At 46.9% G+C, this 21,766-nt stretch overlaps 1 protein-coding gene across 1 annotated transcript in view; it reads left to right on the top strand.

Moving 5' to 3' along the window:
* The first annotated feature begins 2,778 nt into the window (after positions 1-2,778).
* Positions 2,779-21,766, top strand: part of PLD1 (phospholipase D1) — a 183,561-nt gene continuing 164,573 nt past the window's right edge. The window contains exon 1 of the mRNA XM_015415255.1: positions 2,779-2,935. The gene's annotated coding sequence lies outside the window, so the exon portion shown is untranslated. The remainder of the gene's footprint in view (positions 2,936-21,766) is intronic.

Genomic DNA, 21,766 nt, shown 5'->3' with positions numbered 1-21,766 from the left:
GAAGACTTACCAGTATCTGACACAGGTTTTCCACAGGTTTAAGGTAGCTTGCTACATACTTCGGGGGGGGGGGGAAGGGTACAGATTCATTTTACTAAGGAAAACCTAGAGTAATGATTGTTGTCCATTTATTGCACCTCCAGAATTCCTCCTCTTTCAGTAATAGGGATTATCTTGCAACTCTCAGTCTGCATGATTCTATATTTAATTGATGGCTGCAGTTTTGGAAAGGCTTAAAGCTTCCAGTGTTAAAACTAAATGAATTAATTGCATGTAATTTCATCAGTAGGATTAAAACAAAAGGTGTGAAAGTCAGTTGGTTTAGATCTGACGGAGCGTTTCCATGGAGTGCTTCTGCTCTCAAAGCATGACTTCCCTTCTGCCTCCCACTGCTGCTCAAAAAGCTCCTTGAAATGCTGCTCCTAGGACAGTGATGGCAAACCTTTTAGAGACCGAGTGCCCAAACTGCGTCCCAAAACCCACTTATTTATCGCAAAGTGCCAACACGGCAATTTAACCTGAATACTGAGGTTTTGCTTTAGAAAAAACAACTCATACATTAACTTAAGATGATCCAAACATAGTAAGGAAAGCAATCCCAAATGCTTTCATTTACTTAAAATTATTTGGCAGAGAATTCGACACTTTAATGGTGGTCTGGGCCTGGCTGGGGCGATGGCACGTGTGCCCACAGAGAGGGCTCTGAGTGCCACCTCTGGCGCCCGTGCCATAGGTTCGCCACCACTGTCCTAGGAGGACAGCCAGCCCCCCCCCCCCCAGCATTTGGGGGAATCCTGAGCTACACCAGGAAGGGAGAGATGAAAACGTGCACGGTGGGCAGAAATCATGTCCTTCATGGAAATGCTTTGTCAGATCCAAGCCAGCATGGTGTAGTAGTTATTGTATCCGACAAGGACTGGGGAGATCCCAGTTCAAACTCCCAGTCAGCCATGCAACTCACTGGGCGCCCTTGGGCTAGTGAGAGTCCCTTCGCCTAAGCTGCGTCAGAACATTGTTCTGAGGGTAGAATGTGAAAAGTACACACAGAGGGGGGGTGAGATTGCCGTGTAAAAGGCAATTTTGGATACCACAGTAGGGTTCAGGATGAAGCATTGTGGTCCGCAGCATGCGCTAGAAGGTGACAACTGGCAAATGTATTTCTGTGCGGCTTAAGACACTCTGAAAACATGCAGACGTCCGTCACTTGCTGCAAATCTCCCCTCTTTGTTCTGTTGCATGCCTTGCCTTTTTTTCAGGCCAACGTTCGGGGTTACTATGGCAAATCCCAGCTTCCTTCAACTCCAAGGTTATTGAAGGTGATACATAAAAAGGAAGCGGTACATCTTGCATTTTACTGAAGTAGGGTTGCCACCCTCCAGGTGGGGCCTAGAGATCTCCCAGAATGACAGCTGGTCTCTCCGCTGCCCTCCCCAGGCTCCACCCCCAAATCTCCAAGGGTTTTCTCAACATGGAATTGGCAACCCTGTATTGAAGGTGCCCTGGCCTGGATAGCTCAGGCTAGCCCGATCTCATCAGATCTCAGAAGCTAAGCAGGGTCGGCCCTGGTATGTAATTGGATGGGAGACCTCCAAGGAATATTAGAGTTGCTATGCAGTGGCTGCGGTGGCTCAGAGGTTAAGACGATGAGCTGCCAAACTGGAAGGTCTGTAGTTTGGCAGTTCGAGACCCTAGTGCTGCGTGCTCGAGTGAGCTCCCGTCTCTGGACCCAGCTCCTGCCAACTGAGCAGTTCGAAAGCAAGAAATTGCAAGTAGATAAATAGGTACCACTGCGGTGGGAAGGTAACAGCGTTCCGTGCGCCTTGGTGTTTAGTCATGCCGGCCACATGACCACGGAAACGTCTTCAGACAGCGCTGGCTCTTCAGCTTGGAAACTGAGATGAGCACCGCCCCCTAGAGTCAGATTCAACTAGCTTTCGAGCAAGGGAAACCTTTACCTTTTTTTTATGCAGAGGCAGGAAGTGGCAAACCACCTCTGAATGTCCTTTGCCTTGAAAACCGTATGGAGTCACCATAAGTTGACTGCAACTTGCTGGCCTTGAAAACCTATGAAGGATGCACCATAAGTTGACTGCAACTTGAGGGCAGAATATATAGGTATGTTGATTAGCTTCCATTTATAGTGTAGTCTGATATGCCTGTCAGACATATAATATCCTGTTTTCAGTTTTCTCCAGCTGTTCGTACAGTACAGTCGTATCAAAGTGTCATGGTTTCCTGATTTTTGAAAAAGCACCTTACTAAGGCTGCTCAGGCTATAAACCCTTCTCTTTAAACTCTCTGAACTAAATTTAGACCAAATTTGCTGCACAAGATTGGAGTCTAGTTCAGCACTGACCCACAGTGGAATATTAGTGATCTCTTTCTTCCTCCATACGCTTGTTAGGGAACTGAGTGGCAATGTCTGCATATTAATCCTTTGCCGTCTGGTCTTGCCCTGAATTTCAGGGATAAACTGGGCTATGAGTGCAGTTAAAAATTAAACCTGTTGACGTTTACCTGCCCCCTCGCCTGTCTTTTCTTGGTTCCAATGAAGACCTGGCTGCAGCATCAAAACATGAAGAGTCTCACTCCTGACTTCCGTGGCTTTCTCCCCCTTTCTGCTTTCCCTTTGCGTTCAAGCGCTCTGCTTCACACAGAGGGAGTGGTTTTCCCTTCTATTAGCTCTGCTTCGTAGGCTGGAAAGCTCTCTCGGGGGCTGGATTCTCTCCCTTAAACTGCCTCTCTGGAGGCAGCTCATAGACTTGAGCTGAAGCACTTAGCAAGGCACCGCTTGCCTTTCCGGACTATAAAGAATCCCTCTGTTAGTTTTCTCCGCTGGAGCCTTAGTGTGGATATTTAATTTCACACCGAAAAGAGTGGATTGGTAAAATAAAATAAAAGGATCATGGGGCGGCTTCTTCCCTGGGGGCACAAGGTTAGTAAACTTCACACTTCATTCCCTTTTTGCCTGAGCGTCATTTTGTTTCTTGCGACTTGTTTTCCAACTAACATGGAGCGGCCGACAAGAGGAAAAGCTGTCAAAATTGCTGCTTGGTCGCTGCGAATGCGAGTGTGTGTGTGTGACAGAACGCTGAGTTCCTGATACTTCCCCCCCCCCTTTTAAAATAAATAATATGGTGATCTAGTTATTGAGTGGCTGGAAACGGAAATTCTCTGCTTTAAAGAACACCTGTTTTTTTAACAGGTCCTTAGAATGACTTTTCCTGGCAGGTGTGTCTACTGACTGTTTTGTTTATATGCAAATATGCTCAAAGTTTAAAAAGAAATGGTGAAAGGGAATTCTTTGCTCCCTCTGCAAGGGAAGTGTCTTCCTAAAGATTACATAATGGACTTTGAAGCTGTCAGCCTGGTGTGTGTAGATCTGCAACTTCTGTATATTTTCATAGACTAATGAGTGACAACCACGTTCGCTCTTAGCGACCCAGGCCTGTTGCTGCTTCAGACGTACAAGCTTCTGAGTCCCACAAGGATCTCTTTATCAGTCCAGGAGACCCCACGCACAGTTATACTGGAATAGAGAATGTGCCGTTTTAGTACAAGGATTGCTAGCCATTCCTGATGGGTGTTGTTAATGGACCCTTGAGTGCCTTGGCACATTGCTCCTGACAGTTGTTAACAAGATGTTGGGAGCCCGAATCTCACGGTTGAGAAGTTCTGGTCCCTCCCACCCCCAAGTGCCTAGAAGGGATGCAAATACTTGGCGCAGAATGAGAAACAGGCCGGCAGGGGGACAAACCTGTAAGTGTAAAAGGGTGACCTGGCTTCCCTAAACAGTGAATTGTCAATATAGAGGGACTGGGCTCTGGCACAGTGGTAGAGCATCTGCTTTGCCGGCAGAAGGTCTCAGATTTGGTGTCCCCAGCATCACCAGCTAAAAGACTGCGGTGGTAGGTCACACACTACCCAAGACCCCGGAGAGCTGCAGCCAGTCAGAGTAGACGGTACTGATGTTGATAGACCACTCGTCTAACGCACTATAATGCAAGTTTATGTGTTTGTCCATGTGGAGCATGGTAGACCTTGCAGCTGTTTAAGAGGTGATGGTGCAGGAGTGTTTCTCTGGAAGTCACTGGATTCCAAGAGCAGGATGACTATTGTCTGCGATGGCCGTATCCTGGCTTCCATTGTCTGTGGTCCTCTTCTCCATTTGGTAGAGTAAGGGGGTTGGTATCTAACCAGTCAGGTTCCTGGCTTTTCTGTGAAGGCTCTGATACAAAGAGACAGGTGGATGCCAAAAATTATTTAAATAGATCAGTGCATCTCTGTAGGTGACTTGGGAGTACCTCTGATCTGTGGGTGCAATTCTTGAACAAGACCTGGGGCTGATTCCTGGGTGAAAACGTTGCTTATGTATAGAAGAGTTACATGGAGGGGAGGGCGGGATATAAATGTAAATATACATAAATAAAATATAAACAAAGGTGAGGGGCTGTGTGGCTCAGTAGTAGGGTCAGTTCCCATGCTCTGACCCTGCAAGTTTCCATTAAAGCAGTTGTCGGGAATGATTTTCCTCTCCATGAGACTCTAGAGAGTTGCTGCCTGTTTTTGCTAGATGGAGTATTGGTCCAATTTGGTATAAGTCAGCTTCAGGTTATGCTCACATATATATATATATATATATATATATGTATGTTGAGATGAGAGTAGTTTCTGCAAACAGATTCACCTGCAGAAAAGAAGGAAGAGGAAGAAAAAGAGATTGGATTTATACCCTGCCCTTCACTCAGGGTTTCAGAGTGGCTTACAATCTCCTTCCCCTCCCCCTAACCACAACAGACTTCCTGTGATTTAGGTGGGGCTGAGAGAGCTGTTTTGAGAACTGCTCTTGAGAGAACAGCTCCGAGAGAACTGTGACTGACCCGAGGTCACCTAGCTGGCTGCATGTGGAGGAGTGGAAATCAAACCTGGTTCTCCCAGATTAGAGTCTGCGCTCTTAACCACTACACTAAGCTGGCTTGGATAACAGTTCTGGTGTATATGTCTCAGCAGTATGTGTTCACAGGTAGTTAAAAGTAAAGGTAAAGGTTTCCCTTGCTCGAAAGCCAGTCAAATCTGACTCTAGGGGGCGGTGCTCATCTCTGTTTCCAAGCCGAAGAGCCAGCGCTGTCCGTGGTCATGTGGCTAGCATGACTAAACGCCAAGGTGCGGGTAGTACAAGAGAGTAATTACCCAAGGTGGATCTCCATGAGATAGAATTCAGTGAGTGGGGACAACAGACCCAAACTGTGAACTGTGTGACTGTGATACACGATTTGTGTGTTCTCCTCTGTTGTCTTGGATCTTGTTCCCACTCAGATCGAATTGTGACGTGGGGTCAGAAGGAGCTTCAGCCCCACCCACTCAGCACTGTTATCCCAAACAGAAATGACTCCATGAATATTTATTATTTATTTATTTATTACATTCCATTTGTATACTGAGGGCTCTGAGCGTTTCACATTACATTATACAACACAAGCCAATCCTAACCTAGGGCCACATACATACAAGGGGGAGAGTGACTAGCCTACCAGGCACCCTGTAGCGAGTCGTTGTTGTCTGTGGGAGCTCAACCGACGACGTCCTCCTGGCGCTGGTCTTTGATTGTTGTTGCGACTTCCTGGCTGTTGCAACTCCTTCGGGCTTGGGCCGAGCACACGTCCGCGCATGCTCGCTGCCAGCCTCTGCCCAGTAGGCTCCGGCCTGCTGCGGCGCCCCGCCTCCGTGCTTTTGCCGGCCCAGCCTCCTCTCACTCGCTTTGCCTCGCCAGCCGCCGCCATGTTTCTCCGCCGCCGCCGCTCACTGTTCACGCCGCCACTACACCGCAAGAGATGGGTGCCCCCCCTCTCTAAGAGCAGGTATCTGTTTGGTCCACTGGCCCTCTGTAGTGGGCCGAGTAGCTCCCCCCTGGTGAGAGAGCTCTGGACCTTTGGGGTAACAGTGCAGGCAGGGCCAGCTTGAGCATGCCCTGAGGTGTGGCAGCTGCCGAGGCCCAGGGTTTCTGGCAGGGCCAACGGCAGCGGAGCTCCCAAACTACACGCTCCCAGGGAAGGAAGGGTGGCACGAGTGGCAGGCTCAGGACTCTGCCCCCTGCCTGCATGCGCCACCAGGGAAAGGACGTATGGTCAGTAGGAAGGCTGGCAAATGGGCAGGGAAGGAAGGAAACACAAGCAGCTGGGGATGTGGGTGGGCTGGAAGGAAGGCCCGAGTGGGAGTTCTAGTGGGGGTCAGAGGAAGAGGGGGGGCCCGACCCCAAAAAACATGGAACCGGCAGAAGAAGAAGAAGAAGAAGAAGAAGAAGAAGAAGAAGAAGAAGAAGAAGAAGAGGAGGAGGAGGAGGAGGAGGAGGAGGAGGAGATTGGATTTATACCCCGCCCTTCACTACCCAAGGGAGTCTCAGAGCGGCTTACAAGCTCCTTTCCCTTTCCCCTCCCCACAACAGACACCCTGTGAGGTAGATGGGGGTGAGAGAGCTCTGACATAAACTGCCCTTACAAGGACAGCTCTTGTCGGAACTATGGTTTACCCAAGGTCATCCAGCAGGTGCAAGTGGAGGAGTGGGGAATCAAACCCGGTTCTCCCAGATTAGAGTTTGCACACTTTCCCACTACACCAAACTGGCTTTCAGCGTAGGGGCGAGTGTGGCTGAAGCTTCTTCTGCAGGCGCACTGCAGTACAAGCATTTGCGGTACTAGAGGAGAACATGCAAGCTGTGTACGTCTTTGACAGAACTCACAGGTTGGGTCCATCGTCCTCACCCAGTGAACTCCATCTCAGGAAAGCTGACTGCCTATCACTGAAAATATAGTAAGGGGGTGAAGCACTGTTGCAAACAGCTATCCCCCTGCAGTTGAAAATTGAACAAATAAATAAATTAACTCTTCATAAGGAGAAAAACTAGATTAAGGAATACTTCCTTTTTTGTAGGGATTGGGGAGGCAGCGTGGTATAGCCCGATCACGTCAGATCTCGGGAGCTAAGCAGGATTGGTACTTGGAAGGGAGATCACCACGGAAGACTCTGCAGAGGAAATTAGTGGGAAACCACCTCTGCTTCTCATTTGCCTTGAAGGCCCCTTGCTGGGGTCATCATGAGTTGGATGTGGCTTGATGGCACTTGCATACATATTATTCTGTGAGCCTCTTTCCTTTGTGGAGGAGTTGGGTTAATTGACCCAACCAGGAATTGGCTCAGAAACCACACTCTTAGAAATACTGTTTACACATCTTGACATTACTCAGAAAATGTAATTGCTTGAGTGCCCCCCCTCCCAGTCTCTTCTCATTCCACAGAACTCTTGTGTTTTATTGTTAGCTCCCATTTGTTAAATTACTTGCCTGCTCTACTTTTAAGGCAATGAAACACTTAGTTTAACTTTCTCTCTCTTTTATTGTGGAAACCAGTCATGTCTGGAACTTCTCTTGATGCAAGGCAACCACTCGGCTCTACCAATTTAAAAAAAAAATCTTCCTTTGGCCTGTTTTTTGGAAGATGCTGAGGTTTGAATTGTAGATCTTCTGCTTGAGAGGTATTCACTGTTGAGCTGTGGTCCTCAGTCAGTAAGTCAGCAGGGGCTCTGCGTCCCCCCTGTGCAGTGACTGGTCTCCCTAAGTGTGATATCTGACTGGCAGGGGTCATTTCCTGCGGGAGTGCACAGGAGCGGCGCTCCAGCAGTAAGGAGCCCAGGGGGACATGCAGCAAGCGCCGCCCCCTGCTCCCAACAGCCCTCAGTTGGGCCACAAGGAGCAAGAAGCAACCAGGTAAGTTGCAGAGCTCCCCCCCACATCTTCAGGTACAAGCTCTCCCTCCTCTGTGAGGGCAGATCTGCGTGTTCCCCCCCCCCATAGCTAGCAATCCAAAACAGTCCAGTGGAGGCTGAGCGGTGGGTGTTGCCTTCTGACACACTTTCAGTGATATCAGGGGGTGTGGCATATGCAAACAAGTTATGCTAATGTTATGCTAATGAGCTCCTGCACCTCTTTTTCTACAAAATGACCCCAGCTGACTGGGATCGCATCCTTACAGTGATGGGGCGCCCAAAGCAAGAAGAGCAATGACTGGTGCTGAGTTGGGGGTTGTATGGTCTTAGGCCGAATTTCTCTGGCTGGCCTGCAGATTCCAAGGTGCCTTAAAGCAAGTTTAACATACCTTTGCAAACCTTTAAATCCCTTGGCATAGGTGTAATCTTGCAACAGTTGCGGGAAAACTGGCTTTTGCAATATTCCTGCAACACAGTGGCTTTTTTTTGGGGGGGGGAGGTTCGATAAACTGGTTCTGCTTAGGGTCTGACACTGGCAGCAAGAGGGAATTTCCTCCCAAGTCCCCACCCCCCCCAAAAGATCTGAGCACTTTGCTTCCCCCTCTTCCCTTGTGGCGTGTGTTAAGAAGAAGAAGAGATTGGATTTATACCCCGCCCTTCACTTGGAGTCTCAGAGCGGCTTACAAACTCCTTTCCCTCCTGCTCCCCACAACAGACACCCTGTGAGGTAGGCAGGGCTGAGAGAGGTCTTTCAAGAATTGCCCTTCCAAGGACAGCTCTTGTCAGAACTATGGCTTGCCCAAGGTCATCCAGCCAGGTGCAAGTGGAGGAGTGGGGAATCAAACCCTGTTCTCCCAGATTAGAGTCCACACTTTTAGCCACTACCTTAAACTGCAGGGCTCAAGGCCATTTCATCCGTTTTGTATGAGCAAGCCTATACTGGCCACCTCAGTTCATATTTAACAGGTAGCCACAAACTCTCTCACAGAGAGTACTCCATCTTTCCGTGTTATACCACTGAGGATGCCAGTCACAGCTACTGGCGAAACGTCAGGTTCTACAATGCCAAGACCATGGCCACACAACCCGGAAAATCTACAGCAACTAATGAACTCCGGCCATGAAAGCCTTCGAGAACATATTAATTTGAAAGCTTTGAGAGTGCATTGCCTTATGTACTTTGTGCAAATAACCTGTTGGCAAAGTTTTCCTCTATAAATATTATGGCCTTTCTTATTTTTGTATTACTTGAATTAACATTTCCTGATCTAAATTCCTGCTCATGAAGAAGTCTGATTTTATGGGGTGGTCATGAGGTGGCAGTCCCATTATCTGTTTTGTTTTTTAGACAGTTGCCTGGTGGAGTACAAATACACTCAAAGTTCCTGAGGTTGGTTGTGTTAGTTCTGCTGAAACTATTGTCTTGTACATTTCCCTCTCATTCCTTCCTGGGTTCTTAATCACCAACAACTCGCTATGACTTTTCTCTATGTCCCTTTGGTTTTTGTGCTTACTGGAGGTTTGCAGAGGTGGCCAAACTTTTCCAGGTTTGCGGAGGTGGCTTCTACGTGGGGTTCGGCTTCTGCTGAAACATATACCAAAAGACGATTTTTCACATTGGTGTCATCTTTTTAATCACTTTAGTAAAGGTTGTAGTTCTGTTGATCTCATTTTGTGTGGTGTAGTGGTTAGAGTTTCAGACTCAGATTTGTGAGACCTGGGTTTGAATCCCTAATCTGCCATGGAAACTTGCTGGGTGACCTTGGGCCAATCACATGCTCTCAGCTTAACATGCCTCACAGGGTTGTTGTAAGGATAAAATGGCAGAGAGGAGAACAGTGTAAGTTGCTTTTGGTTCCCGTCGAGGAGAAAGGTGAGGTATAAATGAAGTAATTTTTATTTGTCTGTTTCTTTGTTGGCTGTAATATCTTGGCCAACAACTCTGTTTCGGTGAGTTTGGGAAAGATGAGGGTGGAGCTACATGTTCTACTGCTCCTTCACTGTGTTTCTTCGAAGTCTGGCTGCTCGTTCTACCCTGAAAAACAGGATTTATAATGAATTATTTTCATAATAAAGAAGCAGTCGAGAGGAGGAACATGTTGGATTCCTTCTCTCTCTGCTTCCTCTACTCAGTTTACTCCCCCCCCCCCAAGTGTTTACCTCCACTAGCAGTTCCAAACCCATTTTTCAGTCATAAACTCAGCACTGGGGCTAGAAACATCAGGAAGAGACAGAGGAGTTTTTTTCAAATAAATTTTATTATTTTCAAAACGGTGGTACATTAAACATAAACAGAACAACACAACATATACATCCAAACTTTGGTAACCCGTTGCATGCAGAGGAGAATTTTTACCCCATTGGGACTCTTGGTTTAGCCTACTTCACAAGGTTCTTAGACAGGAAAGAAATAGCATCTCCCTATCTTTGCTTCCATTAGCTCCTTGGAGGAAAGGTTTGGCTAGAAATATAATTTTTAAAAAATCTGGCCGTGGTAGACACGATTCTGAGGAGGCACATGGTTGTGGTGTCTACCTGTCATCTCAAAGGAGCTTGCCAAAGACTTCAGACTCCTCCACAACTGTCAGAGTTTACTTAAGAAAAGAGTAGAGGCAAAATATTGGCCTTCCCACATGTCTTAAATTCTTATTTATTTATTTATTCCTTGGATTTATATCCCGCCCTCCCCGAAGGCTCAGGGCGGCTAACAAGGGCATAAAATGCCAGATTATAACAACAAAACAATATAAAATACAATAATACAGAGTACTACAGTTAAGTAAAAATGGTAAAAATAAAATCGGCGCTCCAATACTCAACTCTGAATCATACAACCAAGGTGGTGTTCTAAAGATGTTATAACTGAACCACAACAGCGATATATGTCCCCACAACCCTGTCATCCGCTGGGACGACCCGCACCCCAGATGATATCTGCACCCACAGTGGTAGAGTGCGGTGATGGAAAGGCGTTGATGGAATAATGGTGGCGGGGGCTCCTACTCAAAAGCCTGCCGGAAGAGCTCTGTTTTACAGGCCCTGCGGAACTGTACAAGGTCCCGCAGGGCCCGGATCTCTTCTGGGAGCTCATTCCACCAGGTAGGAGCCACCACCGAAAACGCCCTAGCCCTGGTCACAGCAAGTTTGATGGTCTTGGGGCCTGGAATATCCAGGAGGTTTTGGCTCCCCGACTGTAGTGCCCTTGGGGGAACATGCGGGGAAAAGCGGCCCCTTAGGTAGGCCGGACCCTGACCATATATTTTGTGGCTGAAGTTAAAGAGACCTCTGGAATTCTAGTAACTTTAGATATTTAAAGGTGACAGTCAGAACTTGGCCTAGTTCTGAATGAGATGATAAACTGATGTCTGGAATGTATTACTTTGGACTGTAGGTGCAGGTTTTCTTGATAAAACATTCCTCCCTATTAAAAAAAAAAGTCCTCCACATAGAATACGAGATGTCAAGGAGTACGATCCTCTTCCTGGAATGCTAGTTTTATGTGACTGCACCCTCACTTAACTGGATATTGTGCTATAGTAGTCTTCTTCAGTGGGACTTTCCTGGTGTGGGCCAGACAATCCAGCTGTTCGTGATTGCTACAGCAAAATATCCACTGATATGTGCATGCAGCCTTTGTGCAGGAGCAATGTGTTTTTCATGGGGCAGCATTTTGTCACGTGAGCCCTCATCAGGGTTGCTAGCCAGCTTTTGGAAACCAGCAGGAGTCCAAGGAACTGGGGACATGGGGGAGGTGGGGAGGCAACAGCATGAAGTCATTTCTGGGCAAAACCTGAATGTGACATCAACACCATTCCAGACATTGCCAGAAATGATTTTACCATAGATTTTTCTAGAGCGGTGTGACGTCACTTCCGAGTTTCCCCCAGAAGTGATGTTATGCCATCCCCCCACGGTGGTTTTTCCCTCACAGCAGTCTCCGAGTTCTGGCAGGCAACAGGATCTGGCGATGGGGTATCTCCTGCCCCAGTGGGCAGATGGCAAGCCTAGCCCTCACCCATAATCTGCATTGGTGCGCTCTACGCCCAGGCTTACCATCTTAGTAAGGACTAAGCCTTAATCGTGGGTTGGAGCGAGGAATGCTAGGCTGCTGGCCGGCATCCTAAGGAGCTTTAGGGGTGGGTCCACATGCAGAAATGACATTGTGCAATACATGATGTCATGTCCACCTGAAAGCCTGGATATGATGTAAGTCCTTCAGGCAACTGTGTGGCTGTCATGGCCAGTGTTGTTCAGTGTGCTTGCATCATATCCGGATTTTCAGTCGGACATGATGTCACGCATTGTGCAACATCATTTCCAGCTCTAGACCTTTCTTCCGACAGTGGGAGGGCTTCTAATGTCCTGGCCCCACTGGTGGACCTCCTGATGGCACCTGGTATTTTTGGCCACTGTGTGACAGAGTGTTGGACTGGATGGGCCATTGGCCTGATCCAACATTGGCTTCTCTTATGTATGTTAATAGTCTGGAGATTAAGCGTGAGAGGGCAGTCCCATCGGAAGGCCTCTCTGGTAGTATCTCATAGTGACACTCATCAAATCCACATGATTTGATGGGTGTCACTATGAGATACTACCAGTTGTTGTTGTTGTTGTTCAGTCGCACAGTCGTGTCCGACTCTTCGCGACCCCATGAACCAGATCACGCCAGGCCCTCCTGTCTTCCACCATCCTCTGAAGTTTGCTCAACTTCATGTTCGTTGCAGTCAGGGTTGATTTCTTTTAGGATTGACTGATTTGATCTTCTTGCAGTCCAAGGGACTCTCAAGAGTCTTCTCCAGCACCATAGTTCAAAAGAATCTATTCTATACTACCAGAGAGTTTGTTAAATGGATTAATTTTGTATTTCAACGCTATTCACTTTGACAAAGTTGTACACGAAACGAGATGATATGAATGATCCGTTGGTGTTGATGGCGTTTGAATTGCATCCAGTAAACAGAATACTGGGAAAAGAAATTTCTAGTCTTTGGAGACTTTTGTGGCACAATACATAACGGTTGTTTGTTTCTTTTCAACCTCCAATTTGTGGTGGAGGCAAATTTGAAGTGAATATGCTCCCAGCTTCATGGTCCAGTTAATACTCTGGCGGCTTTGTTCCAAGTTAGTCGTTTCTGAAGCCCAGTATGAAATGTTGAGACAAAGGCTGAAGTTCTTGCTTGACAGAGTTCACTCAGCATTCTACTTCCTGGTAACTGTCATGCTGTGCAGCAGGAATCCTAGGCTTGGATCCAGACTAGTGTTTCTGGGGGCTGAAGATTTCCCACCCCACAGAGTGTGACTTCCTTCCTTCCCCCTAGGGTTGCTCAACTCTCTCTTGGAAAGTTCCCAGAGATTTGGGGTGGAACCTGGAGAAGGCTAGGGTTTGGAGAGGGGAGGAACCTGAACAAGGTATAATGCCATAGAGTCCACCCTCCAAAGCAGCCATTTTCTCCTGGGAAATTCAATGCGGGATGCCCCTGAAATGCTGTTCCCTAGGGAAAGGAGTTGTGGGGCAGCTGGACTGACACCAGAGGAGGGAAGTGGGAAAGTCGTGGTCTACTGGCAGAAATGCTTCTACCTATGGAAATGGTTGACTGGACCCAAGCCCTATTCTTAAGTCTTGTGGTGGCTCTCAAACTACTGCTGTGAGCCAGTTTGGTGTAGTGGTTAAGTGCACAGACTCTAATCTGGGAGAGCTGGGTTTGATTCCCCACTCCTTCACTTACACCTGCTGATGTGACCTTGGGTCAGTCACAAGCTCTGGCACAGCTGTTCCTGAAAGAGCAGTTTTTGTCAGAGTTCTCTCAGCCCCACCCACCTCACAGGGTGTCTGTTGTGGGGAGGGGGAGGGAAAGGAGCTTGTAAGCCGCTCTGAGGCTCCAAGTGAAGGGCGGGGTATAAATCCAATCTCCTCTTCTTCTTCTTCTTCTTCTTTATTCTTCTTCTTCTTCTGTGAGGCCTGTTGAACCACTGATAAATGGGTTTTTAAAGTAAGTGTGATTAGAATCAGCCTTTCAGAAAGATGGATAGCATTACCGAATGCTGCCACCCCTATATTTTTGTGTTCAGATGGCAAATCAGTATCTTAATAGAGAACTGATCTTCACAGTTTTCATAGTGGATATTACGTTCTCAGTATGTTTGTGGCTGGCAAATAGAGCAATAATGAAATTACATACTTGTTTGGTATCTAAATGGGGAAAATATATTTTCTGGAATACAACATGCTTTAGAAACCTCTAAAGCCAGGCCCTGTGGTAGTAGCCTGTTCTAAAATGTGTATATAATTTCCCTGTTGAGGAGACAGTTGTCATTTTCCATCTGTAGTCCTGATTATACTGAACTCTAAACATGCTCAGGGCCTGAAGTGCCATTCCCTTTGGGCATGTTCCACATAGAATGTGGAGAACTCATATGCTACGGTAATGGCTTTCATATGGAGTAACTTGCCTGGTACAAAATCAGACAAATTGATCACTTAGCCTGCCATTGTCTGTAATGAGTGGCAGCAGTTCTGAGAGATTTTCCCAACTCCTCCTGCCTGAATTTCTTCCTTACCGGAACTTGCGTCTCGGACTGGTGGTGGGTGGTGGAAAGTTCCATCATCGCAGCCAACTTATGGCGACCGTGTAAGGTTTTCAAGGCAAGAGACTAACAGGTGGTTTGCCATTGCCTGCCTCTTTGTAACAACCTGCTATTCCTTGGAGGTCTCCCATCCAAATACTAACCAGGGCTGACCCTGCTTAGCTTCTGAGATCTGATGATATCAGGCTAGCCTGGGCCATTCAGGACTATATATTTGCAAAACCACAGCCCCCCCCCCCCAAGGCCCCCAATATTACTTTCTGTGAATCTTTTTCCTATTGATGTGTCTACAGAGGAACCCTTGTGCCTGTGCTATAGAATCCCCTGTGCATTCCAGCTGGTTCTGGAGATTGTTTTGGATGTGCTGTCAGTTAACCTGGAACACTGGCTGGTCGTGATACCCTCACGGTCACCCAGGAGGTATTGAGAGGGAACGTAGATATTGTATGTACACCCTCATCTTAGACCCTAATGCTGGCGTGAACATACATATGAAGCTGCCTTATACTGAATCAGACCATTGGTATATCAAAGTCAGATTGTCTGTTCTGACCAGCAACTCCCCTCCCCTCCAGGGTCTCTGATAGAAGTCCTTCACACTGCCTACTACCTGATCCTCTTAACTGGAGATGCCTGGGTGTCAGCTGAAGTTGCCATGAGTGTGGTGTGTGTTTCTAATTGCTGTGCATTCCTTCCCATGCACTTAATTGCTTCAAAGCTGTAACGCTTATCTGTCAAGGTTACTGGAGAGGTTGGTGGTGTCCAGCTTTCTTGGGAGCTTCTCTCGTTCCCAGCTTTGCGGCCGTTAGAGAATAAGCCAAATGCCCGCGCGCGGGAGTCCGTCTAATTGGGTAGAGAAGGGGGGGGTGCATATGAATGCCCTACATCCTATTATGTGCATAGGTAACCCACCATTCCTAACAGTGTTCATGTTACTGCCTCTATGGCTTTTCAATAAAAGTGAAACCTTCTTGGAAGCGTGTACTTCGTTGTCTTGCTGTGGATCCTGACATTGGGGTTGAACCTGGGACCTTCTGCATGCCAAGAAGATGCTCTACGGCTGAGCTACAGCCCCTCTCTTTCATTGCCACCTGTGTGGCTCCAGATCTCTGGGATATACTTGCCATAACTTAGAGTTATCTCAGCATAGCACTTAGTTGGCTCTTCAGAGCCAGATCAATATGGGGCTGTTAATGTATCTTTACTTCTTATCTTGCTGGTTGGCTTTTTGTCTCTTCTCCTTCAAGGAGTGGGCAAATATTGTGGGAAGAGAAAGATGTGCATGTATCTGTCCTCCCCACAGCTCTGCTGTTGCCGAGACAGCCGTTTGCGGCGCGTATAGATTCTGCTTGGGACATGGGAAGCGTGAATGCTGCCCACATCGGCTGAAGTTATATAAGCATGAAATTGAAGATTTTTGTCCATGTTGCTTGTAGCTTAGACGTTATCCAAAGGCGTGATCTCCTCCACCTCAGAATGTTGTGGGTGTTTACTCTCAATTAAAAAAGCAGATGAAACAACAGAAGTGAAAAATGATATAATCAATTCCCAGCCACTGCTCCTCGGTTGTCAGACAGCTCTCCCACTCTGCGTGCATTTCAGAGGTATTCTAATCACCAAGATGCCATCTGTCTAAACAGACGGAAGAGAAAGGGGAGGGGATTGTTCCTTCGATTCCTCAGTATGCAAGTGTGTTGCTTGGTACATCTATGAGGACAGTGAACCTCTAAAGGCTCTGTGGTCAATTTAAGGAGGTCAAAGGAGGAGTTGATAATTTGCACTCTAATTACAAAGGCAAAAAAACGTACTGTTGGCGACCCTTTGGAACTGGATCTTGGGAGTGCTTAATTTTACTATATGGCACCTCCCATTGTCCTCTAGATATTGGGACTGCGTGGGAAAATGTGGCTTTAAAGAGGGGCTGCAACTGAGTAGTTGCATGAGTGCCAGCCCCTTCTAAGCAAGATTCTCTTCATCTTCCTCTGTCTCGAACTCTGCTTCTTCCCTCTGTCAGTCCCTTACGACCCTCACCTCTGTCTGCTACTATATCTGTACTCTAACCTTTGTTGCTGATTCCCTTTCATATTCAGTGGCAACTGGAGATGCCACGCCTCCAGTCAGGTCATGGAATCCCCCCTTCTCCCGAGCTCCTGGTGCCTGCCACTGCTCCAAACAGTGGTGGAGGAAGAACTTTGAAAAACCCCACTGGCTTCACAAGAGTGATGATGTCACTTCCAGGGAAAACCTAGAAGTGGGGGTGATAGCTCTAGGATACCAGTAACTATGGTTTTACCATAGAGTTCTTGGTGATTCCTAGTGCTACCACCAGGGGTCATTTCGTAGAAAAAGAGGTGCAGGAGCTCATTAGCACAACTCATTAGCATAACTTATTTGCATATGCCACACACCCCGACATCACTGGAAGTGTGTCAGAAGGCAACACCTACTGCTTTGGCTCCGCTGGACTGCTTTGGATTGCTAGCTATTGGGGGGGGGGGACGTGCAGATCTGTCCTCACAGAGAAAGGAGAGCTTGTATGTGAATAAAACCTGGTCGTAAAGGTGCCACTGGACGGTTTTGGACCAGGGGGCTGGGGGGGGAGGGGTTTCTGCAGCTTACCTGGCCGCCTCTTGCTCTGACTGAGGGCTGCTGGGAGCAGGGGGTGGGGCTTGTTGCATGTGCCCGCCCCTTGGGCTCTTTACTGCCGGAGTTCCGCTCCTGTGCGCTCCTACAGGAAATGACCCCTGGCTACCACCATCACTCCTGGGTTTCCCCCAAAAGTGATGTCATCATGCTTGTGATGCTGCTCCCCCCACTATTTCCTCTCCCTCAACGCTGATTTTCAGGCTTGGCCAGGCAACCATAGCAGCCACCCACATCTGTGACCTTGTTGAAGAGCAACAGATAATACATCCCTCAATTTCTTCAAACTCTGCAGAATGTATCTCTGCTTCCCCAGCTCCTAAGCTGCTACTTGTTTGGGTTCCAGACAGCAGCTATGCTGATCGCTGCTCTTCCTGTCATTCTTTCATAACCCTTAGTTTCCAGATATGTTAAACATGACAGTTTTTCCTGAACGTGGGTTGCGTTGGTTGTTAGGCATGCAGATAGGCTTGAGGTGAGAGTGGGAGTTGATATCAGGTTGTCTGAAGTCGCGAGGGGCGCAGATCTCTTCCTTAAACTAGATCCAAATTTTCGTTGTCTAGGCAGATTTTCTTAGTGGGTGGGGGGCACATTTGAAAACAGGAGCTTTCTCCTGACGGGAAGGTCACAAACTCCTAGACACAGTCTTATTTCCTTCCCTTCCCACCAACTCCTCTCTCACATTGTGCCAGCAAAGCAGTAGAGAAGTGGAAAGTAGGGAGACCATAATGTGGAACATGATATTTAACCATAAAATAGCCTAATATAGGAAAAGCAAGATTAAAAAGATTGGTAAAATATCCCCTACTATTTAAAAAATATTGGAGAAAAATTAGATTCATGAGGTGCCCACTAATGTCAGACAGACTCCTGGTAATTGTTGCTGATGCCTGCCAATGCTCATCTGGTCGGTGTGTGGAAGCAGGCCGGAAAAACATGTGTGGGGATTTTCGACACTGTGTGATGCCATTACTTCCAGCCCGACACTCTAAGCAGGCCAACTCAATAGCAAAACTTCATAGAGTTTTGGGGTGAGCGATAGAGCCTCACACTGGTGCGATGCTGGTGCTTCTGGGTTGTGCTGGAAGTGATGTCATCGCATGATGACAAAGATAAAGAATAGAAGTGAAGTTTGCCCCCCCCCATCTGCAGATATCTAAATCCACAGACTGGGGCTACACCGACACGAAACGTATGTGGTCTCCCAAGTTTGCAGGAAAATCTGTTTCATGTCAGTGTAGCCCCAGTCTGTGGATTTAGACATCCACAGATTGGGGGGGGGGGCACACTTCACTATTAGATATATAGATTGGGTAGCAGTTAGGTTGCTCAGGTGATGAGATTTTTAAACAGATTTTCTTAGGTAGGAAAGGGTTATAAAATAGAATAAGTAGACTTAGGAGCTAGCTGGAGACCTACAGTGATATCCTAACTAGAGTTACACCTTTCTCAGCCTGTTTAAGGGTGTAACTATGTTTAGGATTACAGTGCAGTCTTGCATGGGATTTAATAAAACTGGATTAATTCTGCATAAGATTGCCCAGATACTTTATTGTCTGAAACATATGGTTAACGTATAAAAACTAAATGGCTAGAATAATGGCAAATGGTTGTAATTCTGAATTACTTAAATTAAAAAGTGTATGGTTGTCTGCCCCACCCCAACTTTTGCCACGTCCATTGAAACTGGAAATTAGAACACAAACATTTAATATCAGTCTCTGTGCCAATGTTGTGACCTACAACTCAGTCTCCACCAGGATCCTCAATTAAAACATTCTTCTAAGCCTTCGTCAGTTAGCTTACTCAGAAGTAAGCCCCGTACGCCAGGATAAGTGTGCATGGGATTGCAGTATTTGTTTTGTATCTGGATATAAAATGAACTTCAGGAAATCAGAATAGACTGCTCTAAATATGCACAGAGGCGTAAACAATTGGATAGCTAAAGGACATTCTGCCCCTTGGAATACCGCCCTGGCTAAATATTTTGGGATCTGCCTGCAAGAGGACATTTCTACCTTAGCAGAATATAGTTCTAATAAATAACAGTTGGACAAGGATAAAGCATTACAGTTTTAGTCTAACAGCTTTGATGAGTAGGAAAAACAGCAATTAAGATGAACTTGTCACCGTGAATAATTTGTTTTCATGCCTGACTGCTTAATTCTGCTCCTTGGGATATCTGTTTTTAAAAAAAAAAAAAAAAATTAATGCCCAAATTTATTTGACAACGTAAATACTCAAGACAGGCAGCAGTTTCTTTACGTAAGTACAAACGAGTTTAGGAGTTGAACTGAGAATATACTATTATGCAACATAGTTAGTAGCAATCTTTGACTAGCTTACTTTACAACATCCTCCATGTTGAATGCCCAGACCTTGGCTATCTACTAGAAGAGGGGAAAACGGAAGCTCATAATGTACTTTGTGAAGTGAGTATCGATCAGTTTGATTTACATCCAAATATAAATTGGCCTCCTCCCCATGCTACTACCCTTTAACATTAATATTTCATGATAAGCATCTCTCATCTAGTAATTTGTTAGGGTGTCTCAATTTGGCATGATTATAAATTAATCTATTTGGACTCTGATTAGCAGCCAGCTCTGCCGGACATGGTTGATAAAAAGGATGGCAATAAAACTACCTGTGGTCAGGTAAAAATTATTACACATGCAGGTAAGAAGAAAAACAAAACCCAAGTCTTTAGTTACATCTATTATTAATAAAGCCCCAACCTGGATGACCCAGGCTAACTAGCCCAGTCGTGTCAGATCTTGGAAGCTAAGCAGGGTCAGCCCCAGAGGTCATTTCGGGGGGGATCGCAGTTCCCCCGGGTGAGGTGCAGGGGGGCGGGGCACACAACGAAGCCCCGCCCCTTCTTTCAGCCGCCCCCTTCTTCCAGCCTCATTCTGTTGCAGAAGGACGAAGAAGCAGGAGGGTAAGTTGGCGTCCTCCCCCTCTGCCTGGCCGAGGCCACTCCACGTGGCCTCCGCAAGGACTCCCAGCCCCATCCAGGAGCTTCCCCGAGGTAGCTGTGTTAGTCTGTTGCTGCAAAATAGTCCAAATAGCACCTTTAAGAGTAACAAATAGTTCAAATAGCACCTTTAAGACTAACCTTTAAGACTAAGACTAACTGAGTGGTGGGTGTGGCCTTATGACACACTTCCGGTGATGGCAGGGGGTGTGGCCTTATGACACACTTCCGGTGATGTCAGGGGTGTGGCATATGCTAATGAGTTATGCTAATGAGTTCCCCTAGCTCTTTTCCTACGAAATGACCCCTGGTCAGCCCTAGTTAGTATTTGAATGGGAGACACCAAGGAAGTCCAGGGTCGCTATGCAGAGGCAGGCAGTGGCAAACCACCTCGGAACATCTGTTGCCTTGAAAACCCTCCAGGGTCACCATAAGTTGGCTGCAACTTGACGGCACTTTCCACAGCCCTTATAATAGAAACCTACTGTGAAAATGTATCCACTTAGTTTAAAGTTAAATGTAACAGCACTCAATTGTAGATATGAACGAAAGTAAAGATGCCATGAGAAACACTTCTAGGAAGGAATGACTGTGCATTTGGAAAAATGTTGCACATGTGGGGGGGAAACTGTAGATCTCAGTTGCACAGGAATTTGCTCAAAACGTAGACATAATGGCAGTGCAGAAGCAGAAACATAAACACTGCTTATGCATGACCATGTTTTAACACCGAGCATTTTCCTTCCTATATTTTATAGTACCCACCAATGTTCCCTCTAAGCAATGGAGTCTTGCGAGCAAAAAATCTACTCTGTGAGTTACTGGCATTAAAGTTGTGGGCAAGTGATTTGGCTACTGCATAAATTAGTTTGCTCTGGAGCCCTCCCTTCCTGAGCAAAGACAAAAATGTGTGAGCCAGAGGCTAAAAAACTGTGAGCTAGCTCGCACTAACTCAGCTTAGAGGGAACACTGGTACCCACAGTACTATAAGGCAGTTCTGGGTACTGCTCTCTTTTTCTTGACTTTCCGCTTGTGCATCAGCTCTGGCCCAAGTGGAAATCATTTGAGCTGGATCCAACCCAGTATGTCAGTATGACCATTATGACCAATGGTGCTGTCTTGACGCCAACTCCTTCATCTGTTAACAGTCATTGAACAAACTCAGGGCCCTTGCGGAAAAGATGCTGAATATCGTCAAAGAAATTACAGGCTATGTTCTGTATAATGCAAGCATAAGGTATTTGATTCTTCTAAAAGGCCACAAGGACAAATATCTTCAGTTAATAACAGCAAAAACATGCAGGGGTCATTTCCTGCAGGAGCGCACAGGAGCGGAGCTCCGGCAGTAAAGAGCCCAGGGGGCGGGCACAGGCAACAAGCCCCACCCCCTGCTCCCAGCAGCCCTCAGTCAGAGCAAGAAGCAGCCAGGTAAGTTGCAGAGCTCCCCCTGGCTCCCCGGTTTAAAACAGTCCAGTGGCACCTTTAAGGTGAAGCTTTATTCAGGCACAAGCTCGCCCTCCTCTGCGAGGACAGATCTACACGTCCCATCCCCCCCAATAGCTGGCAATCCAAAACAGTCCAGTGGAGCCTGAGCGGTGGGTGTTGCCTTCTGACACACTTCTGGTGATGTCAGGGGGTGTGGCAAACAAGTTATGCTAATGAGCTCCTGTACCTCTTTTTCTACGAAATGACCCCTGAAAACATGTATTGTTTTTAACTGGAGGTTTGTGGCAACAATACCATTAATAGACGGGTATAAACAAGTCCAGATGCTTCTCCATTTTTTTTAGAGGCCTAGCATG

The sequence above is a fragment of the Gekko japonicus genome, unplaced genomic scaffold, assembly GCF_001447785.1.
Source record: "Gekko japonicus isolate JY-2015 unplaced genomic scaffold, Gekko_japonicus_V1.1 scaffold320, whole genome shotgun sequence".
NCBI lineage: Eukaryota > Metazoa > Chordata > Lepidosauria > Squamata > Gekkonidae > Gekko > Gekko japonicus.
Note: the sequence above shows the minus strand (reverse complement) of the source record. Positions and strands in the feature narration are given on the sequence as shown.